This window comes from Bacillus rossius, chromosome 16 (assembly GCF_032445375.1).
Source record: "Bacillus rossius redtenbacheri isolate Brsri chromosome 16, Brsri_v3, whole genome shotgun sequence".
In the NCBI taxonomy this organism is placed as follows: domain Eukaryota; kingdom Metazoa; phylum Arthropoda; class Insecta; order Phasmatodea; family Bacillidae; genus Bacillus; species Bacillus rossius.
Genome location: NC_086343.1, coordinates 36,786,000 through 36,804,315, shown reverse-complemented (window position 1 = coordinate 36,804,315; position 18,316 = coordinate 36,786,000). Strand labels below are relative to the sequence as shown.

The 18,316-nt window shown below is 38.8% G+C and overlaps 1 protein-coding gene and 1 long non-coding RNA gene across 2 annotated transcripts in view; one reads left to right on the top strand and one right to left on the bottom strand.

Moving 5' to 3' along the window:
* LOC134540250 (N-acetylneuraminate lyase-like) overlaps nt 1-18,316 on the bottom strand; it is an 85,655-nt gene that overhangs the window by 16,075 nt on the left and 51,264 nt on the right. The window lies entirely within an intron of this gene.
* Nucleotides 3,041-7,304, top strand: LOC134540251 (uncharacterized). Its single transcript, XR_010076433.1, has 2 exons — nt 3,041-3,296; nt 5,535-7,304. It is a non-coding gene; the product is annotated as an uncharacterized LOC134540251 (long non-coding RNA).

Here is an 18,316-nt window from a genome sequence, read left to right as displayed (position 1 = left end):
AGGAAACTGAACGTACACACAGTACACACAGGAAACGGAACGTACACACAGTACACACAGGAAACGTAATGATCACACATACAGTAGCGGAAACACACAGGCTTAGTTGGAAATCAGAATACAAGAAATAAAAACATTAAAAATTTACTTTCAATATTTTATTACTTCTCAACATTACACAAATACAAGTAAAAGAAGCCATTATTGTATGTAGCCAGCTTTCCTCAGTTCTTTGAGTATGAAGGATATTTCTTTGATGCACGGATAGTTTCCTGCACAAAGCAAGCCATGTAGAAGTCTTAGCCGGTCAACCAGTATGTTTGGATCTTTCCATGATGTGTAATATATCTCTTCTACCACCATCTTACTTGCTTGTTTATTATAAATACTTTTAATATCACAATCATCCCAGTGATCATAATAAGCATTATCAGATTTATTTATTATAACACGACGTTTCCATCGTTTTGGTCTCAGGACATCGCCACATTCTTCGATCTTGTCAGCTCTAGGTGCTTTATCACAGTCTATGCCTTTGTCAACAGCCTCAGAGTCACTGTAACAATCACTGTAGAAGACATCCTTTTCACCCAGATTACCGTATGAATTCGCTATCAATGATGTCGAAGTGTCTTCATCGTCTTCATGCTTCCTTTTTAGGAGTCCATCATTTTTACAAAGAATGGAGGATCTACTGAATATAGGCTTGAATGTATTCTCCCTTTAACGGTGTTGATACTTCCATTAGTTTCAGTCTTCCCGAAGCCATTAGCATCCTTCAATTTATGTTCTTCCTCACGATCGGGTGAGCTAATACCATCACGCTCAGGACAAGGAAAATTATTGTCATAATGCAGATCACTCTTCTTTAGTCTAGTGAATCCATCGGTGTCCTCTATGCCGTAAGTAGTCTTGACTTTACATTTTCTACCATGTCTTTTTAAGCTGTCAATTCATGTTAACAACCTGCTACAACGATTACAGCTTAACATGTTGCGTAGTGGGTTTCTAGCACAATCATTCTCCTCATGACGTCTAGCATTCCTTCTCATGACAAAATCCTTGCCACAGTATCTACAGCGGCTTCCTTCCGATTCAGCTATAGATAACAAACCACGATCCGTGGTAGCTTCTGTGACTAATGTTAGATACAAACTGTCAGTTTTCTCCAATTGGAACCATTTCTTAAATAGAGTTTTTGAAATATTTCATCAGCGAGAGTTAAGTTATCTAATGCAAAGCAAATTGATGCAAGTAGTTCCGGCTGTCGTCAACAGATGGCGCCACATGTTGCTTGCAGGTAAATAATATATTGTCGCGGGTTGAAATTTTGCAGGGTTGTTGAAATCAAATTTAGGGACTTTACTGACGGGACTCTGGGCTGGCTGCTCTGTTCACTCGTCAGCGCAAGTGGCGTGACCATGTAATTGGGGCACGGGGCCGGCGCGGCGCGCTGCGGGCTTGCAGAATTTTGTTTGTTTGTTTGGCCGCACGCTGGCGCAGCCACGGGCCGCAGTTACTGGGGCGCGCTGTCGTAACAAGCCGCGCGGTGTGGCCTGCACATTGGGGTAGAGGGGGGGTAGTCTTCCCAGATGTTCTAGTTAGTTGTTTAGTAAATTTGACTTCAATAACGAGCTTTTGTTATGGTAGGCGCGGCAGGGCGCGCGAATTTAAGCGCAAGTGATTGGTGACTCGGGGCTCACTCAGGCGGAGGCTATGCGTCTCACCTGTGGTCACGAGTTGTTAGTTCGTTCGTGATGTAGGAATTCAAGCTTTCGGGCGGAAGCTATGGTCGACGCCAGAGGCCACGAGTCGTTTAATTTAAGTTAGGTCATAATGTAGTCGTCAAGCTTTCGGGCGGAGGCTATGGCCCTCGTCAGGGGTCACGCGTCATAGTTTTTAAAATGTAATGTTCGTTCGGGATTTCAAGGGCAGGAGAGGCCCCTACGTTATTTTTTTAAAGTAATCGATCAAGAAAGGCTTTTCGGAAAATGTGAGTATGGACTTATCTTTGTTTTAATTTTAAGTATTAATTATGATTTGAGGTATTCGGAAGGACTAGGGAAGTGTTTAGTGAAGTTCTCTCATTCTCTCTCTTGTAAGGTCGTTCAATCGTTAAGGAAGTAAAGAGATTATTGTTTTAAATTGTAATCCCGCTATTTAAATGTTCTTTAAAATGATGTTGAGTATTTGACTTTAAGAATAAAATAATTTTAATTAAGTATTATGTTATTTTGCAAAATCTCCTTAGTTCAGCTCTCACCAGACATCCTGTACGGGATGACGAACCTATGATCCTAGGTACAGTAAAGTATTTTATGAAGTTAAGACTAGTTGATGCCAAGCGAGTTGTTTCTATGTAAAGAGCTACGATTCTCGCCCCCCCCTCTGAAGGTGGATCGTGACAGAAATGGTGGAGGCGCCGGGTAGGTGCACGTGATAGAAATGGTAGAGTTCGCCGGATAGGTTCTATTTCTGGAGAGAGAGAGAGGTAGATTTTTATGTTTATTATTAAGTTAGTTTCAGCTTCTGATAGCAGGTTATTAAGAGTTTACTTGAGGAGAGGATTACGGAATTTTAGTCTATAGTGGAGGAAGTCTTTGAGATTTTTTTTTTGACGTAACAGATGTTTATTTGAGGATACTTGTAAGGATAAAGTTTATAGTGATAAGTTGTTTTAAGTCGTTGAATTTATTGTAGATTTATATCGGGGATTATTACGTGAGGAGAATACGTTATAAGTTAAATGCTTATTAGAGATAATGCAAGTGGTTTAATTTAATTGAAGTTCATTTTAAGATTGTAGGTTAAGAGAATTATAATTTAAAATAAAGTTTTTTGTCGTAAATAGGAATTATTTTCAAGAGAAGTTTGTTTTGTTTTCGTGCGCGTAGGAGACGAGACGTACGAATTAAATCAGTCGAGGGAAGGATAAACGTTAGAAAGGAATTAAAGAGAAAACGAGAGTTTATGTAAAAGAGAGTTATAGAATTTATAGTGATGTTTTGTTTTAATTAGAAAAATGTTGAGAGTTGTTTCAGAACGACACGTCAGTGGACGTGGCAGAATGAACACGTGACGGGGAGGTGCTGAGACCTAGCGGAGAACGGAGGAACCGCAAGCGAGGGTTGGCGCACCTGATGGAATTCGGTGACGTCACGGGCTCATACGGAGACGTGGACAGGCCGTGACCTTGTTTTGATCAGCTGTACGGTAACTTAGCGATAAGAAAATAGACTATTGGTTAAATAAATTTAAATTTAAGTGTGTTTTAGAAGAAGAGGAACTTTCAGTATGTAAGTAATTTATTTTAAGAAGTGTATGATGTATAGGCTAGAAGTGTTTCGTTGTAAGTTGTTTATGTTTTTGTTAGTTAAATTCTACCTCGGTTTTAAAAATATTTTTTTGGGATTTGTAAACATTATTAAGGAGGTACACTATAAAATCGATAAGCATTGAGAAAACTGGGAAGGCTAGATTTTGTGTGTAGAGGGAATTTACTCCAAAAGAACAGAGAGACAAAATTAATGTTTTCATTAGGGCGAGGGACCCTAAGGTGAGGCGTTGTGTCCCTGGGAAGAAAGGGAATTGTAGCGCAGACCATAGGAGATGGGCTGACTACGGAATTAAGGGTCAGGAGAATCCTGAGAGTTGTGAGTAGTTTGGGGCAGGAGTTCCCCATGGTAGTACCGAAGTGGCTATCCTGTATGGGATAGGGTACCATTTCAATGAAGTTTGTTGGTGGGGTTAGAGCCCCCTGTGTAGTGGGCCTATAGCAGATAGGCACTACAGTGAATTTGGTTATTTTGTGAGGTAAATTCCCTGGAGGTTAAGTAAGATTGGATTCAGTTAGGAAGGAGGGAAATGAGAAACATTGCTGTAGAGAGTTAGTGTACTTGCCTAATGTGAAATTGAATGTTACTAAATTAATTTAGGAGAAAGTTTGTTCGGTAAATAAATAATAATGGAAGATAGCTAGATAATTAATTAATTTTTTTGAGTAAGGTGTTTTAAGTAATGAAATAAAATAAGGTGAAGTAATTTGAATAATTGGGGAGGAGTTTCTTTAAGAGTTTAGATAATTGTTTTTGAATTTATTGAGATATTCAGCCAGTGGAGTTTGAGTATGAGAGATACAGTGAGATTTCAAGGAAATTGGTTGTTTATTAATTAGGACGAATGAGATTTTATGATTTAGAGTCAGTAAGCATAGTTAAATTTACGACATAATATTTGTTGACAGTTTACAGTTATTAAGGAGAAAACAGAGTAATCTATTTATTTTTATTTTAAGGGTTTGAAGATAAGATTATGAATTTTTTTTTTGAAAGTTTCTTGGGCATGTTTGAATAATTTTTATTTGGATTTTAAGAAATTACAGAGAAAATTTAATTGATTTACATTAGTTTGGAAGTATGGAGGTTTAGTGTTCGATTAGCCCTAACTTGATGGTCGGATCCCAAAAGAATGCCGTAAAACCGATAGCCAATTGAGAGGAATGCGGTAGGCGCTTGTGTAGAGAGGGGTTGTGGGAAAACTCCTTGGGACTGATGGCAGATCAGGGGCCCTAAATAGTGTGTGATGCTGTAAAACCAGTGCAGAGAAAGCCTGGTATGCTTAAATTTTTGGGCACAGGTTATGTAAACCTGGGGTTCCATGGGATTTAGTCATGTTAGCTGCTGTGAGACATTAAGATTTCCAGGCTCCATAGTAAATTCAATGTAAATTTTTGTTTTCTTAAAATAATAAATTTGTTTTTAATTTTTTTGAGATATTTGATTTGGAACAGTGAATACAGACCCCGAGGAATAAGAGTTGTCATGCTGTGAGAGGAGAAGGTGGTAGGCCTAAAAGGGTACAGGCACCACAGAGGTTATGTGCATTGCATAATTTAAATATAAGGAAACTTGAGAATTTGAAATTTTGTTGTTGGGTTGGACACCCATAAGAAGAGTATAGGCAGAATTTTTATTGTTATGAGATGTCTAATTTAATTGAAAAGAAGAAAGTTTAAAGATGCAAGGTAACATTATTATTGTAATAATTGAAAGAGATTAAGAGGTAGAGAGAAATAGGCAGTTTTTGTTTGTAAGTACTAAAGTTTACATATAGAAATTTAGTAACTAAGAATGAATAATAAGTTAAGTCTAGTGTAAAAGTTTTTTTTAAGTTTGTTAAGTTAAGAGTCACAAGTAAATTTTTTTTTAGAGAGAATGTCTTTGATAGGAAGTATTAGAAACTTATGGGAATTTTAGGGTAACATAAATAATGTAGGTAATGAATAATAAATAGATGGTAGGTCTTAAGTTAGGATTAACATTTGAAGCAGAATTTAATTAAGAAGAAGGAAAATAAATAGGCCTAATGAAAAGAACAAAAAAGGATTTTATGGTAAAGCATTTTTTTTAAGTAATAAACAATGAATAATAATGTTGTTTCAGGGTAATGTGTACTAATAATACAATTTTTTTTTTAGGACCAAAGAACAGGAATTATGTAATTTAAATTAACATGTATTTTTGAAACTGTTACAGATTCCTTAAGATGAGCTGAGCAGCAGTCCAGTTTACAAGATGACAAGAGTTCGAGAGACAAGATACAAGATCACTGAAACAAGAGCCAAGACTGAAGATTCAAGAGAAGAGAAAGCTGGCAGCCATGGACTTACAAGTGGAGATTAATAAGGTCATGTAAAGTTTTATTTTTTTTATGGAAGACAGTAACTGGAGTTTTTTTTTGTTATAAACATTATTTACAGAACTTTTTAGGTTATAGTAATGTAATGGAACTAGTGAGTTGTGGTAGCTGTCAAAAAGAACTAATACCTTAAGTTTAATTTTTAAAGTTAATTTTCTTAATTTACAGAGGGATTAGTAGTTTTTTTTAAACCTTATTTAGGTTGGAATTTAAATACAATAGCTTATTATAAATGTGTACGAACAGTTCAAGTTCACAGTACTGATAGGTAGGTCAGATGATCTTATTGATTTTGATGATTTGTTGTTTTGAGTTGATTTTTAAGTGTTGTGAATTAGACAATGAAATAGTTCTGAAAACTTAAATTATTTCAAGCTAAGAAATAGTAAAGTTAATTGTAACTCGAAGGACACCAGAATGTAAATTTGTTTTGAATTAGTAATGTTTGAAAATTTTATACTTTACAAGAAAGGTTATAAACAAACAGATCGGATGGAACAAGGATGCAGTAAATCACAATTTCATTTAGAATTATTGATTAGCTTTTGAGGTTATGAAGTAAAAGTAATTATAGTTTAAAAGTTTGAATAAAAAAAAATGTTTTTTTTTTATTTGTTTGAAATAGAAAGTTTAAAAGTTAATTAGTCATGATCTAGGTGGGTGATGGGGTGGGAATTGGCCACTCTTTTTCCCTATAACCTCCCTAACATGGCCTTCTATTACATCTAACAGAAAAAAAAAAGAAGAAAAAGAAGACTTATTATTAGTTAGAATGTTTTTTTATGAAGATACCTGATGAACTTTTACTGTTTGGAAGAATAGAAGCAAGGTTAGTCAGATATTTTTACTCAGAAGAAGAAGAAGATAAAGCAGTTTTATGACTCGACAAGCCAGAGATTGGTGTTTCCCCTCTGCGCTTCTATTGACTACGTTGTTTACTCTCATGGGATAGCTGGTTCGGCACCATGGAGAGAGATTGGTGGGCATTGTGGTTGCCCCCAGAAGAAAAGAAGAGTAGAAGAGGTTATGGGTGGGTCATGTGAACTGACCTTCAACCCAGTTACTTCGTGGGGACTATTTGCTGTATAGAGAAGATCAAGACTCAAGAGTTAGGGAAAATTATTGGAGGTCATGTTTCCCTTCCTTAAGTTTTTCCTATCAAATTATTTGCCTGATTAGATTATGCTAAGGGTGGGATACTTTATGTTAGCAGTTGAATTAATTAATTTTATTTTTTTGTGTGTTTGCATCCTTGCCCATCGATTGCAGTTTAGTAGTTAGTTTTGTATTTGTCAGGCGTGATGGTAATGCCTGTTGATGATGTTTCAGAATTGTAATCTGTTCGTGATGAGGATGGCACAACTCCGAAGCAGATGTGGGGAGAAGTTGTGAGCTGCCCTGGAAGCCAGTCCAGTAGCTGTTGGAGTTGAGTGGTGTTTGCTGATGGCCAGCCCAGGGAGCTACTCTTCTCGACAACACTGACTTCGAGGAGTTGCACCAACCTTCACGAGATAAGAGTTTAATTAATTGAAACACTGTAAGGACACTTAATTTTTTTTGAAGAACGAAAGAAGTATGGTAATAAACGGAAACCGAAAAAAAAAAAATAATAATAATTATCAAGAATTTGCACATTGTTTAACGAATACTGAGAAACTAAGAACAGTAATTTAATTTGTAAAGAGAGCTTCACTAACAGAACAATTTTTTTAGAATTGAGAACTCGAGCCTCTGAAGGTTCCTGTGAGAACAAACCAGATAAAAGTTTTACATTTAATTTTATGAATACTTGTTGTTTTAAAATAAATCTTATGCAGAATCTAGATGTATGTTCAGACAGCAAGGAACTAAGAAAATTATTATTTTTGTGAAATGAGGAATTTATAGTTATGGTTTAATGGAAAAAGACAATTTGTAATTTTGAGGTAGCTCGATGGGGCTCGAGCTCTGTGAGGGGAGGGTTATGTCGCGGGTTGAAATTTTGCAGGGTTGTTGAAATCAAATTTAGGGACTTTACTGACGGGACTCTGGGCTGGCTGCTCTGTTCACTCGTCAGCGCAAGTGGCGTGACCATGTAATTGGGGCACGGGGCCGGCGCGGCGCGCTGCGGGCTTGCAGAATTTTGTTTGTTTGTTTGGCCGCACGCTGGCGCAGCCACGGGCCGCAGTTACTGGGGCGCGCTGTCGTAACAAGCCGCGCGGTGTGGCCTGCACATTGGGGTAGAGGGGGGGTAGTCTTCCCAGATGTTCTAGTTAGTTGTTTAGTAAATTTGACTTCAATAACGAGCTTTTGTTATGGTAGGCGCGGCAGGGCGCGCGAATTTAAGCGCAAGTGATTGGTGACTCGGGGCTCACTCAGGCGGAGGCTATGCGTCTCACCTGTGGTCACGAGTTGTTAGTTCGTTCGTGATGTAGGAATTCAAGCTTTCGGGCGGAAGCTATGGTCGACGCCAGAGGCCACGAGTCGTTTAATTTAAGTTAGGTCATAATGTAGTCGTCAAGCTTTCGGGCGGAGGCTATGGCCCTCGTCAGGGGTCACGCGTCATAGTTTTTAAAATGTAATGTTCGTTCGGGATTTCAAGGGCAGGAGAGGCCCCTACGTTATTTTTTTAAAGTAATCGATCAAGAAAGGCTTTTCGGAAAATGTGAGTATGGACTTATCTTTGTTTTAATTTTAAGTATTAATTATGATTTGAGGTATTCGGAAGGACTAGGGAAGTGTTTAGTGAAGTTCTCTCATTCTCTCTCTTGTAAGGTCGTTCAATCGTTAAGGAAGTAAAGAGATTATTGTTTTAAATTGTAATCCCGCTATTTAAATGTTCTTTAAAATGATGTTGAGTATTTGACTTTAAGAATAAAATAATTTTAATTAAGTATTATGTTATTTTGCAAAATCTCCTTAGTTCAGATCTCACCAGACATCCTGTACGGGATGACGAACCTATGATCCTAGGTACAGTAAAGTATTTTATGAAGTTAAGACTAGTTGATGCCAAGCGAGTTGTTTCTATGTAAAGAGCTACGATTCTCGCCCCCCCCTCTGAAGGTGGATCGTGACAATATATTTCATTAATGTGGGATGCGGAACGCTCACTATCGATCGCAAAGGGAGGTTGGCTTCGAAAGTATCCAAGGAGAAAAAAGTTCGTCCTTCCTGCTAGTGCTTCTCAGATTTCTCACGGTCCACAATCTTGGATTACGACGTCACAGCGGCCATATTGGATGGGTGTGACCTTGACCTTTGACCGAAACCGCAGGAATGATCGCAAGCACACGGATTAATCAATCAAAATATAGATAAGAATAATCAGGAGCACACAGAGAAAACCATCATAATATTGGCAAGAATAATCAGGAGCACACGGAGAAAACCGCCACAAGTTTTCTTTGATATCATTAAAATACAAAAAAAATTAATAAAAAATAAAAACGAAAAATATTCAAACATTCTGCTAGCTTGTAAACTTCTCATTGTTGAGCAAAGATAGAGTTCTAGTACAAGCCAGAATGTTTGAATTTTTTTTTTCGTTTTTATTTTTTATTAATTTTTTTTGTATTTTAATGATATCAAAGAAAACTTGTGGCGGTTTTCTCCGTGTGCTCCTGATTATTCTTGCCAATATTATGATGGTTTTCTCTGTGTGCTCCTGATTATTCTTATCTATATTTTGATTGATTAATCCGTGTGCTTGCGATCATTCCTGCGGTTTCGGTCAAAGGTCAAGGTCACACCCATCCAAAATGGCCGCTGTGACGTCGTAATCCAAGATTGTGGACCGTGAGAAATCTGAGAAGCACTAGCAGGAAGGACGAACTTTTTTCTCCTTGGATACTATCGAAGCCAACCTCCCTTTGCGATCGATAGTGAGCGTTCCGCATCCCACCTTAATGAAATATATATTATTTACCTGCAAGCAACACGTGGCGCCATCTGTTGACGACAGCCGGAACTACTTGCATCAATTTGCTTTGCATTAGATAACTTAACTCTCGCTGATGAAATATTTCAAAAACTCTATTTAAGAAATGGTTCCAATTGGAGAAAACTGACAGTTTGTATCTAACATTAGTCACAGAAGCTACCACGGATCGTGGTTTGTTATCTATAGCTGAATCGGAAGGAAGCCGCTGTAGATACTGTGGCAAGGATTTTGTCATGAGAAGGAATGCTAGATGTCATGAGGAGAATGATTGTGCTTGAAACCCACTACGCAACATGTTAAGCTGTAATCGTTGTAGCAGGTTGTTAACATGAATTGACAGCTTAAAAAGACATGGTAGAAAATGTAAAGTCAAGACTACTTACGGCATAGAGGACACCGATGGATCCACTAGACTAAAAAAGAGTGATATGCATTATGACAATAATTTTCCTTGTCCTGAGCGTGATGGTATTAGCTCACCCGATCGTGAGGAAGAACATAAATTGAAGGATGCTAATGTCTTCGGGAAGACTGAAACTAATGGAAGTATCAACACCGTGAAAAGTGAGAATACATTCAAGCCTATATTCAGTAGATCCTCCATTCTTTGTAAAAATGGTGGACTCCTAAAAACGAAGCATGAAGACGATGAAGACACTTCGACATCATTGATAGCGAATTCATACGGTAATCTGGGTGAAGAGGATATCTTCTACAGTGATTGTTACAGTGACTCTGAGGCTGTTGACAAAGGCATAGACTGTGATGAAGCACCTAGAGCTGACAAGATCGAAGAATGTGGCGATGTCCTGAGACCGAAACGATGGAAACGTCGTGTTATAATAAATAAATCTCATAATGCTTATTATGATCACTGGGATGATTGTGATATTAAAAGTATTTATAATAAACAAGCAAGTAAGATGGTGGTAGAAGAGATATATTACACATCATGGAAAGATCCAAACATATTGGTTGACCGGCTAAGACTTCTACATGGCTCGCTTTGTGCAGGAAACTATCTGTGCATCAAAGAAATATCCTTCATACTCAAAGAACTGAGGAAAGCTGGCTACATACAATAATGGCTTCTTTTACTTGTATTTGTGTAATGTTGAGAAGTAATAAAATATTGAAAGTAAATATTTAATGTTTTTTATTTCTTGTATTCTGATTTCCAACTAAGCCTGTGTGTTTCCGCTACTGTATGTGTGATCATTACGTTTCCTGTGTGTACTGTGTGTACGTTCCGTTTCCTGTGTGTACTGTGTGTACGTTCAGTTTCCTGTGTGCACTGTGTGTACGTTCTGTTTTCTGTGTGTACTGTGTGTACGTTCCGTTTCCTGTGTGTACTGTGTGTACGTTCCGTTTCCTGTGTGTACTGTGTGTACGTTTAGTTTCCTGTGTGTACTGTGTGTACGTTCCGTTTCCTGCGTGTACTGTGTGTACATTTAGTTTCCTGTGTGTACTGTGTGTACGTTCCGTTTCTTGTGTGTACTGTGTGTACGTTCAGTTTCCTGTGTGTACTGTGTGTACGTTCCGTTTCCTGTGTGTACTGTGTGTACGTTCCATTTCCTGTGTGTACTGTGTGTATGTTTAGTTTCCTGTGTGTACTGTGTGTACGTTCAGTTTCCTGTGTGTACAGTGTGTACGTTCCGTTTCCTGTGTGTACTGTGTGTACGTTCCGTTTCCTGTGTGTACATTCCGTTTCCTGTGTGTACTGTGTGTACGTTCAGTTTCCTGTGTGTACTGTGTGTACATTCCGTTTCCTGTGTGTACTGTGTGTACGTTCCGTTTCATGTGTGTACTGTGTGTACATTCCGTTTCCTGTGTGTACTGTGTAATCATTACATTTATTGCGTGTAAATTTCATGTATTGCGCGTACATTGCGTACATTACGTGTTGAAGCTGATGGAGCTGTTGGAGCACTTGCAACTAATGGTCAATTGAAGCATAGGAGCAAAATGTAGATGGATCTGATGACGTGAATTGTAGCTCTTGGAACCTGGCGTATATTGGAGAGATCGATATTTTTTTGATCAAATGATCCTCTTTTTTATTTTTAGATTTGACTCTAGTATTAGTGTAATTGGTTCTTGATTTGACTAGCGTATTATTCCATACGGTGCATGTATATAAGCGAGTCCTATACAGCAGGTCGCTCAGTTTGTTACTGACGTTATCGGTGTAAGGATCACCTAGTTTGTTTCTTCTGGTGCATTCATCATGTAATTACCTGTTCTTGCGAACTCGATAGCATCTTTGCCGACTTTAACGACGAACTCTGAGGTTGTACCATCGTCTACGGGAACCTTGACGACAGCTACGACGGAGAAGGAGCAGATTCCGTTGACCACCACGGCGAAAACACTGGAGGAGACTTCATTAGGCTCGATACCACCAGCAGAAGAGACTTTAATACCGGTAGTGTTGGCTGTGCAGGAAAACGCGACGAACTTCGTTTCAGCCTCAATGGAGACTTCAATGGATGCCGAATCGACAACAACTAACGAACATCGGTGCTGTTACTGTGACAAGATTTTCTCAAACAGCAGCAATGCTCGACGGCATGAGAAGAGAGAATGTGCCAAAAACCTATATCGTAAAATGATTGTTTGTGAGAAATGTCATAAGCAGTTTGCCAGAAAAGATAATATGAAAACGCACATGAAGACATGCAAAGGTCCTGCTGTTCGGCAGAAAGTAAAGGTTTCGGTGCAACAGTGATGCATCGATGTTCATAAGATTATGCCTGGAGATGTCGCAACTGCGGCAACGTCAGTATCTGGATCGGGTCTGAAAGGCTCGTCTTCATCAGCAAGGTATCCTTGCAGCTACTGCGATATGTCGTTGACTTTTTTTCATGTAGCACGAAGACATGAGAGGAGTAAATGCAAGAAGAATCCATCTCGCATGAAGTTCCACTGTGATGAGTGTCATGAATGGTTTACACGTATTGATAGTTTGCGACGGCATGTGAAAAAATGCAACGGTAAAGTCCGTGTGTCTACTGAAGAACTACCTGTAGAAATTTCGACTCCTCGCTTTAGATTGGAGACTCGTAAGCGTACAAGCAAGAAAACTAATGTGCAGCAACCGATTGCTATAACGTCTGGACATGAAAATAAACCTAATACTGTGTTCGGTGCATTAGAAGTGAATGATAATGGGTTCTACTTGGCGCAGTCTGCATTTCGTGGAAAATTGAAATATTACTATTATATAAAATACGTTAGGTGAGTCAAAAGACATTTGTAATTTTCTTGATGATATCAGAGAGGACATAATCAATCAGCTTACTGATGATGTAGCAACAAACGTCCATCATAAAATAACTTGTGGTTGGACTGTATATATGGAAAGCCGTATCCATTCGAAGACGAAGTGAGGAAGTGTGCATTCAAGACATCGGCTGCAGTAATTTACAGTTCTGAAGATGTGAAGCAAACTGTTAAAAACGGTATCCAGAAACTCTGTCAAGAAGAGGAGGACTATGTCTGTAAAGGTTCTGGTTGGTCTCTGTCTAGTATAAACCGATTGGAGCTAAGAATTAGTTATTTCACGCCTATGCAGGGCTTTTGTAAGTGATCCTGTAGTAAAATATAGATTTTGTAATAAAATTTATTTTGTGAAAGAATTTGTGATGTTTTATTTACGAACCTGTCACTATTATGTTAAATTTTTGTTATTTTTATTTTTTCTTTAGCATCCAGAATCGTACCACGGACCTAAGTCGATCTAATTAATCATTTTATTGGTTGCAAAATTTATTTAATGAGTTTTGAACTTTTTCCTGAATTTCTAGCATTGAAATTACGAATTTCTAGCATTGAAATTACAAATTTCCAAGATGGCGTACATGATGGTGAGGCCTTACTTAAGGCGCTCGAGTTTGAAGTCGGAGATCGCAGAATGGCATACCAGCTAAATGCAGTGGGAAGTACGGTCCCTAGGCAAAAAAAAATGAACTGAATAATAAATGAGAGCATCACTGCCTGTTTACTATTTAATTTTCCCGCTTGGCATTGGCTTGGTACATTGAATACAGAACCATTTACACACATCTGCAGATCTAGATCTCGCATTAAAAAAAAATACATCTAATGTAATCATTTATTACAACCACCATATTACAGGTAATTTTACAAACATTAAGAAAGCATTAGTTTTCCCTAACAGGTCCGTTGATTACAATCTTGGATGACGTAATTGTCTATAAAAGTTGTATAGGCACATTCCCAATATTTTGGTCAAAACGGTCTCTAGTTATGACGTTATTATGCGAGTCTAACATCCCGCACCACAGCAACTTGTTAAGTCTGGCTTGCAGTTTACGTAATTTCTCACGTAGCGTAAAAAAAAAAAGGAGTAGAGCTTAATTCGCCACATTACGATTTAAGATGCTAGCAAGATATGAATTTGAGTTTATGATCACTCAAGTCTCTCTGCTTATTGTTTCCTTGAAAAACCAACCCGGTCTCTGGTTGTTAATAACGGTTGCGTCGAGGCTTACTTGTAGTCGCGCAGCATGTTGGACGATAACCCGGGCTGGCCACTGGTCGATGCGTAGGTGAATGGAACAGCCTTTCCATTTTAGCAGCGGCTTAACACGCCTGCACCCGTGAGGCGAAGTCGACTCCACCAGCCGCCACCACCGTCCTCCCCGCTCGCCAGCCGCAGACCGTCGCAGGTTAACGCCTCACCATGATGTCATAAGGCTCAGCGCGCCGCGCGGTGTTGGCTCGCGGAAACACACACACGCGCAGCGCCGCGAATGTCCGTAATGCTTTTGTTTTAATCAAGCTTCAGGGCGAGAATGAACCAAGTGCCAAACAATCTATCATAGTTAATACCAAATCAATTTAAAACGACGTTACTGTTACAAAAGGACATTAAAACAAACAAGTAATAAAAGTGAAGTTAATGGAGGCGTGACAAACGCCTCAATATCCCCCCCTTAAAAAAAAATAATTTAACACCAAAAACCAAAAAAAAATTTAGGTAGCTTCGAACCACAATAAGGCGAGAAAACGGGGAAGCACTCAAAACACGCCATTCAAACAACTAACCTCAAAGAAAAGCAAGAAGAAAAAGCACACAGTGGAAAAAAAAACACGCGAAGAATAACACTTGAGAGGGACAAAGAAAAACAAAAATTAAGACCAAACAATGCTTTGTGCCACTTTCCCGTTTACTCGTTAACAAACAGCAACACATTTCTTACTAGAAGGTAGTAACAGTAATCCACCTCTGAGACACGTAAGGCGCAATAAGAAACCTACTCAGCAGCATTAGCCCTATACTTAAGTCGAGCAGCCACCCAAAAAGAAAACAAAAATTTAAACCCCAAAAAAACTAACCAATACGACGATAAAAAAAACTTCTAGACCTCAAGTCAAACCCGACAGTCACGAGCGAAATGCCCTAAACGCCCACACCTAAAACACGTACCTCCCTTCTTAACTTTATTTGGCCCTCGCGAACTTTCACTGCTTTTGCCCACCGTGCCTTGCCTTAATTGCTTTTTGAACTGAAAGCTGGTAAAACAAACGTTTTCCACCGCCACTGCCTACTCTGATAAATCTGACAACTTGTGTGGCTTGTTCACGTAACACGACTCATGACGCACCTGTGGACAAACATTTTCAAGAACAAGACTAACCCATTCCTCCTCAGTCTTACTCACTCCTAGTGCCTTTGCATAATCCAAAATCTCCTGCACAAAATGCAAGACAGTTTCATTTAGCTCCTGACATCTATAAACTTTACTCATAATTAATTGCTCACGAATCCGCCGAGGACAAAGCTTATTCCACAGCGCCTCCTTACAATCAACCCATGACATATGACTCTTATAACCCGCAATGAGTATATCGTAAGCTAAACCTGTACAACGCGAAGCAACAGCCAAAATTAAATCACTCTCATTGGAAAAATAATTTGCGTTAGCTAGCTTGTCCACGGCCATGCAAAACTCTAATATATCCTCTACATTTGCTGACTGCAGTTTCGGAACATTTTCTAGTGATCGCAAAGCAAACTTATCTTTTAGGAAATTTGTACTAAACGAGACAGACCCACTCGCTTCTGCCTGTTCCGTTTGCCACGAAACTCTTTCTCCTTTCAAATGCGCCACAAACTTCTGTCTTAAAACATCTATGCTTTCGTCCGCACTGTGCTCGACTGACGCAGCCCTTAAATAAGTCATTATCTCCTCTTTATGTAATTTATATATCCAAGCCAATGCCATACTGGTGATATAAAAAATCAATAAGTATCTTAAACACCGAAAACTACCGCGTCTGCGACTCTGACTAGCAGAGTGGTGCAGTTTTGAGGCCTTACTTAAGGCGCTCGAGTTTGAAGTCGGAGATCGCAGAAGGGCGTACCAGCTAAATGCAGTGAGAAGTACGGTCCCTAGGCAAAAAAAAATGAACTGAATAATAAATGAGAGCATCACTGCCTGTTTACTATTTAATTTTCCCGCTTGGCATTGGCTTGGTACATTGAATACAGAACCATTTACACACATCTGCAGATCTAGATCTCGCATTAAAAAAAATACATCTAATGTAATCACTCATTACAACCACCATATTACGGGTAATTTTACAAACATTAAGAAAGCATTAGTTTTCCCTAACATGTCCGTTGATTACAATCTTGGATGACGTAATTGTCTATAAAATTTGTTTAGGCACATTCCCAATATTTTGGTCCAAACGGTCTCTAGTTATGACGTTATTATGCGAGTCTAACATCCCGCACCACAGCAACTTGTTAAGTCTGGCTTGCAGTTTACGTAATTTCTCACGTAGCGTAAAAGAAAAAAGAAGTAGAGCTTAATTCGCCACATTACGATTCAAGATGCTAGCAAGATATGAATTTGAGTTTATGATCACTCAAGTCTCTCTGCTTATTGTTTCCTTGAAAAACCAACCCGGTCTCTGGTTGTTAATAACGGTTGCGTCGAGGCTTACTTGTAGTCGCGCAGCATGTTGGACGATAACCCGGGCTGGCCACTGGTCGATGCGTAGGTGAATGGAACAGCCTTTCCATTTTAGCAGCGGCGTAACACGCCTGCACCCGTAAGGCGAAGTCGACTCCACCAGCCGCCACCACCGTCCTCCCCGCTCGCCAGCCGCAGACCGTCGCAGGTTAACGCCTCACCATGACGTCATAAGGCTCAGCGCGCCGCGCGGTGTTGGCTCGCGGAAACACACACACGCGCAGCGCCGCGAATGTCCGTAATGCTTTTGTTTTAATCAAGCTTCAGGGCGAGAATGAACCAAGTGCCAAACAATCTATCATAGTTGATACCAAATCAATTTAAAACGACGTTACTGTTACAAAAGGACGTTAAAACAAACAAATAATAAAAGTGAAGTTAATGGAGGCGTGACAAACGCCTCAATGGCTTATAATATGATGGTAGTAGAGGATTTTAAGCCTCTTTAAGAATTTTGAACATGGTTTATTGAAATTATTTTTTTACATAAAATTAAACATTATTGCATCGATCGAGTATCGAACCAAGGACAGGAACTGATCGAAACAATATGTAAATTAATGAGTGATTTATTTTATTAATTATGGATTTTTTCCCGAATTTCTAGCTAAATAATTACACGACTCCAAGATGGCTGCCATAACGAAACATGCAACATTAATAGGATCCAATATGGCGGTCATAATGTTAAGTGTAACGATAACATCGTACTCAACCGAGATGGTGGGCATAACGAAACAAGCAACAATTAAATATAATCCAAGATGGTGACCATAACGATATGTTCAACAGTGGTTTTAAATAATAATTTATTTAATTTTCATTATTTAATTCGATTAGTTATTTTTTTTAATGATTTTTAATTTTTTCCCCGTTTTTCTAACAAAAAATTATTGATTTTCAAGATGGCGGACATGACGGTTAGGTTAGGTTAGGTTAGGTTAGCATAGATTAGCATATGGATTAGGTTAGGTTAGGTTAGGTTAGCATAGATTAGCATATGGATTAGGTTAGGTTAGGTTAGGTTAGGTTAGCATAGATTAGCATATGGATTAGGTTAGGTTAGGTAAGGTTAGCATAGATTAGCATATGGATTAGGTTAGGTTAGGTTAGGTTAGCATAGATTAGCATATGGATTAGGTTAGGTTAGGTTAGGTTAGGTTAGCATAGATTAGCATATGGATTAGGTTAGGTTAGGTTAGGTTAGGTTAGGTTAGGTTAGCATATGGATTAGCATACTGATTAGATGACGTCATCAGGTTGGTAACATCGAGGGTCGCAAGGCTAAAGGTCAGGGTCGAATTTCAATGTCAGGGTCAAATTTCAAGGTCAAGGTCAAATTTCAAGGTCAAGGTATAATGTTCAAGGTCAAGGTCAAAGTAAAATGTCAAGGTCAAGGTCAAAGGTCAAGGTTCAAGGTCAATGTTCAAGGTCAAAGTCAATGTTAAAGGTCATAGTTAAAGGTCAATGTCAAGGTTCAATGTCAAAGGTCAAGGTTCAAGGTCAATGTTCAAGGTCAAAGTCAATGTTCAAGGTCAAAGTCAATGTTCAAGGTCAATGTCAATGTTCAAGGTCATAGTTAAAGGTCAAGGTCAATGTTAAAGGTCTGATCCTGGATCCTTCGCCTGGCCTTGAACCCCCCATTTCCAACTACTGTAACGGGACATTTTTTCGTGCGTACATGGCT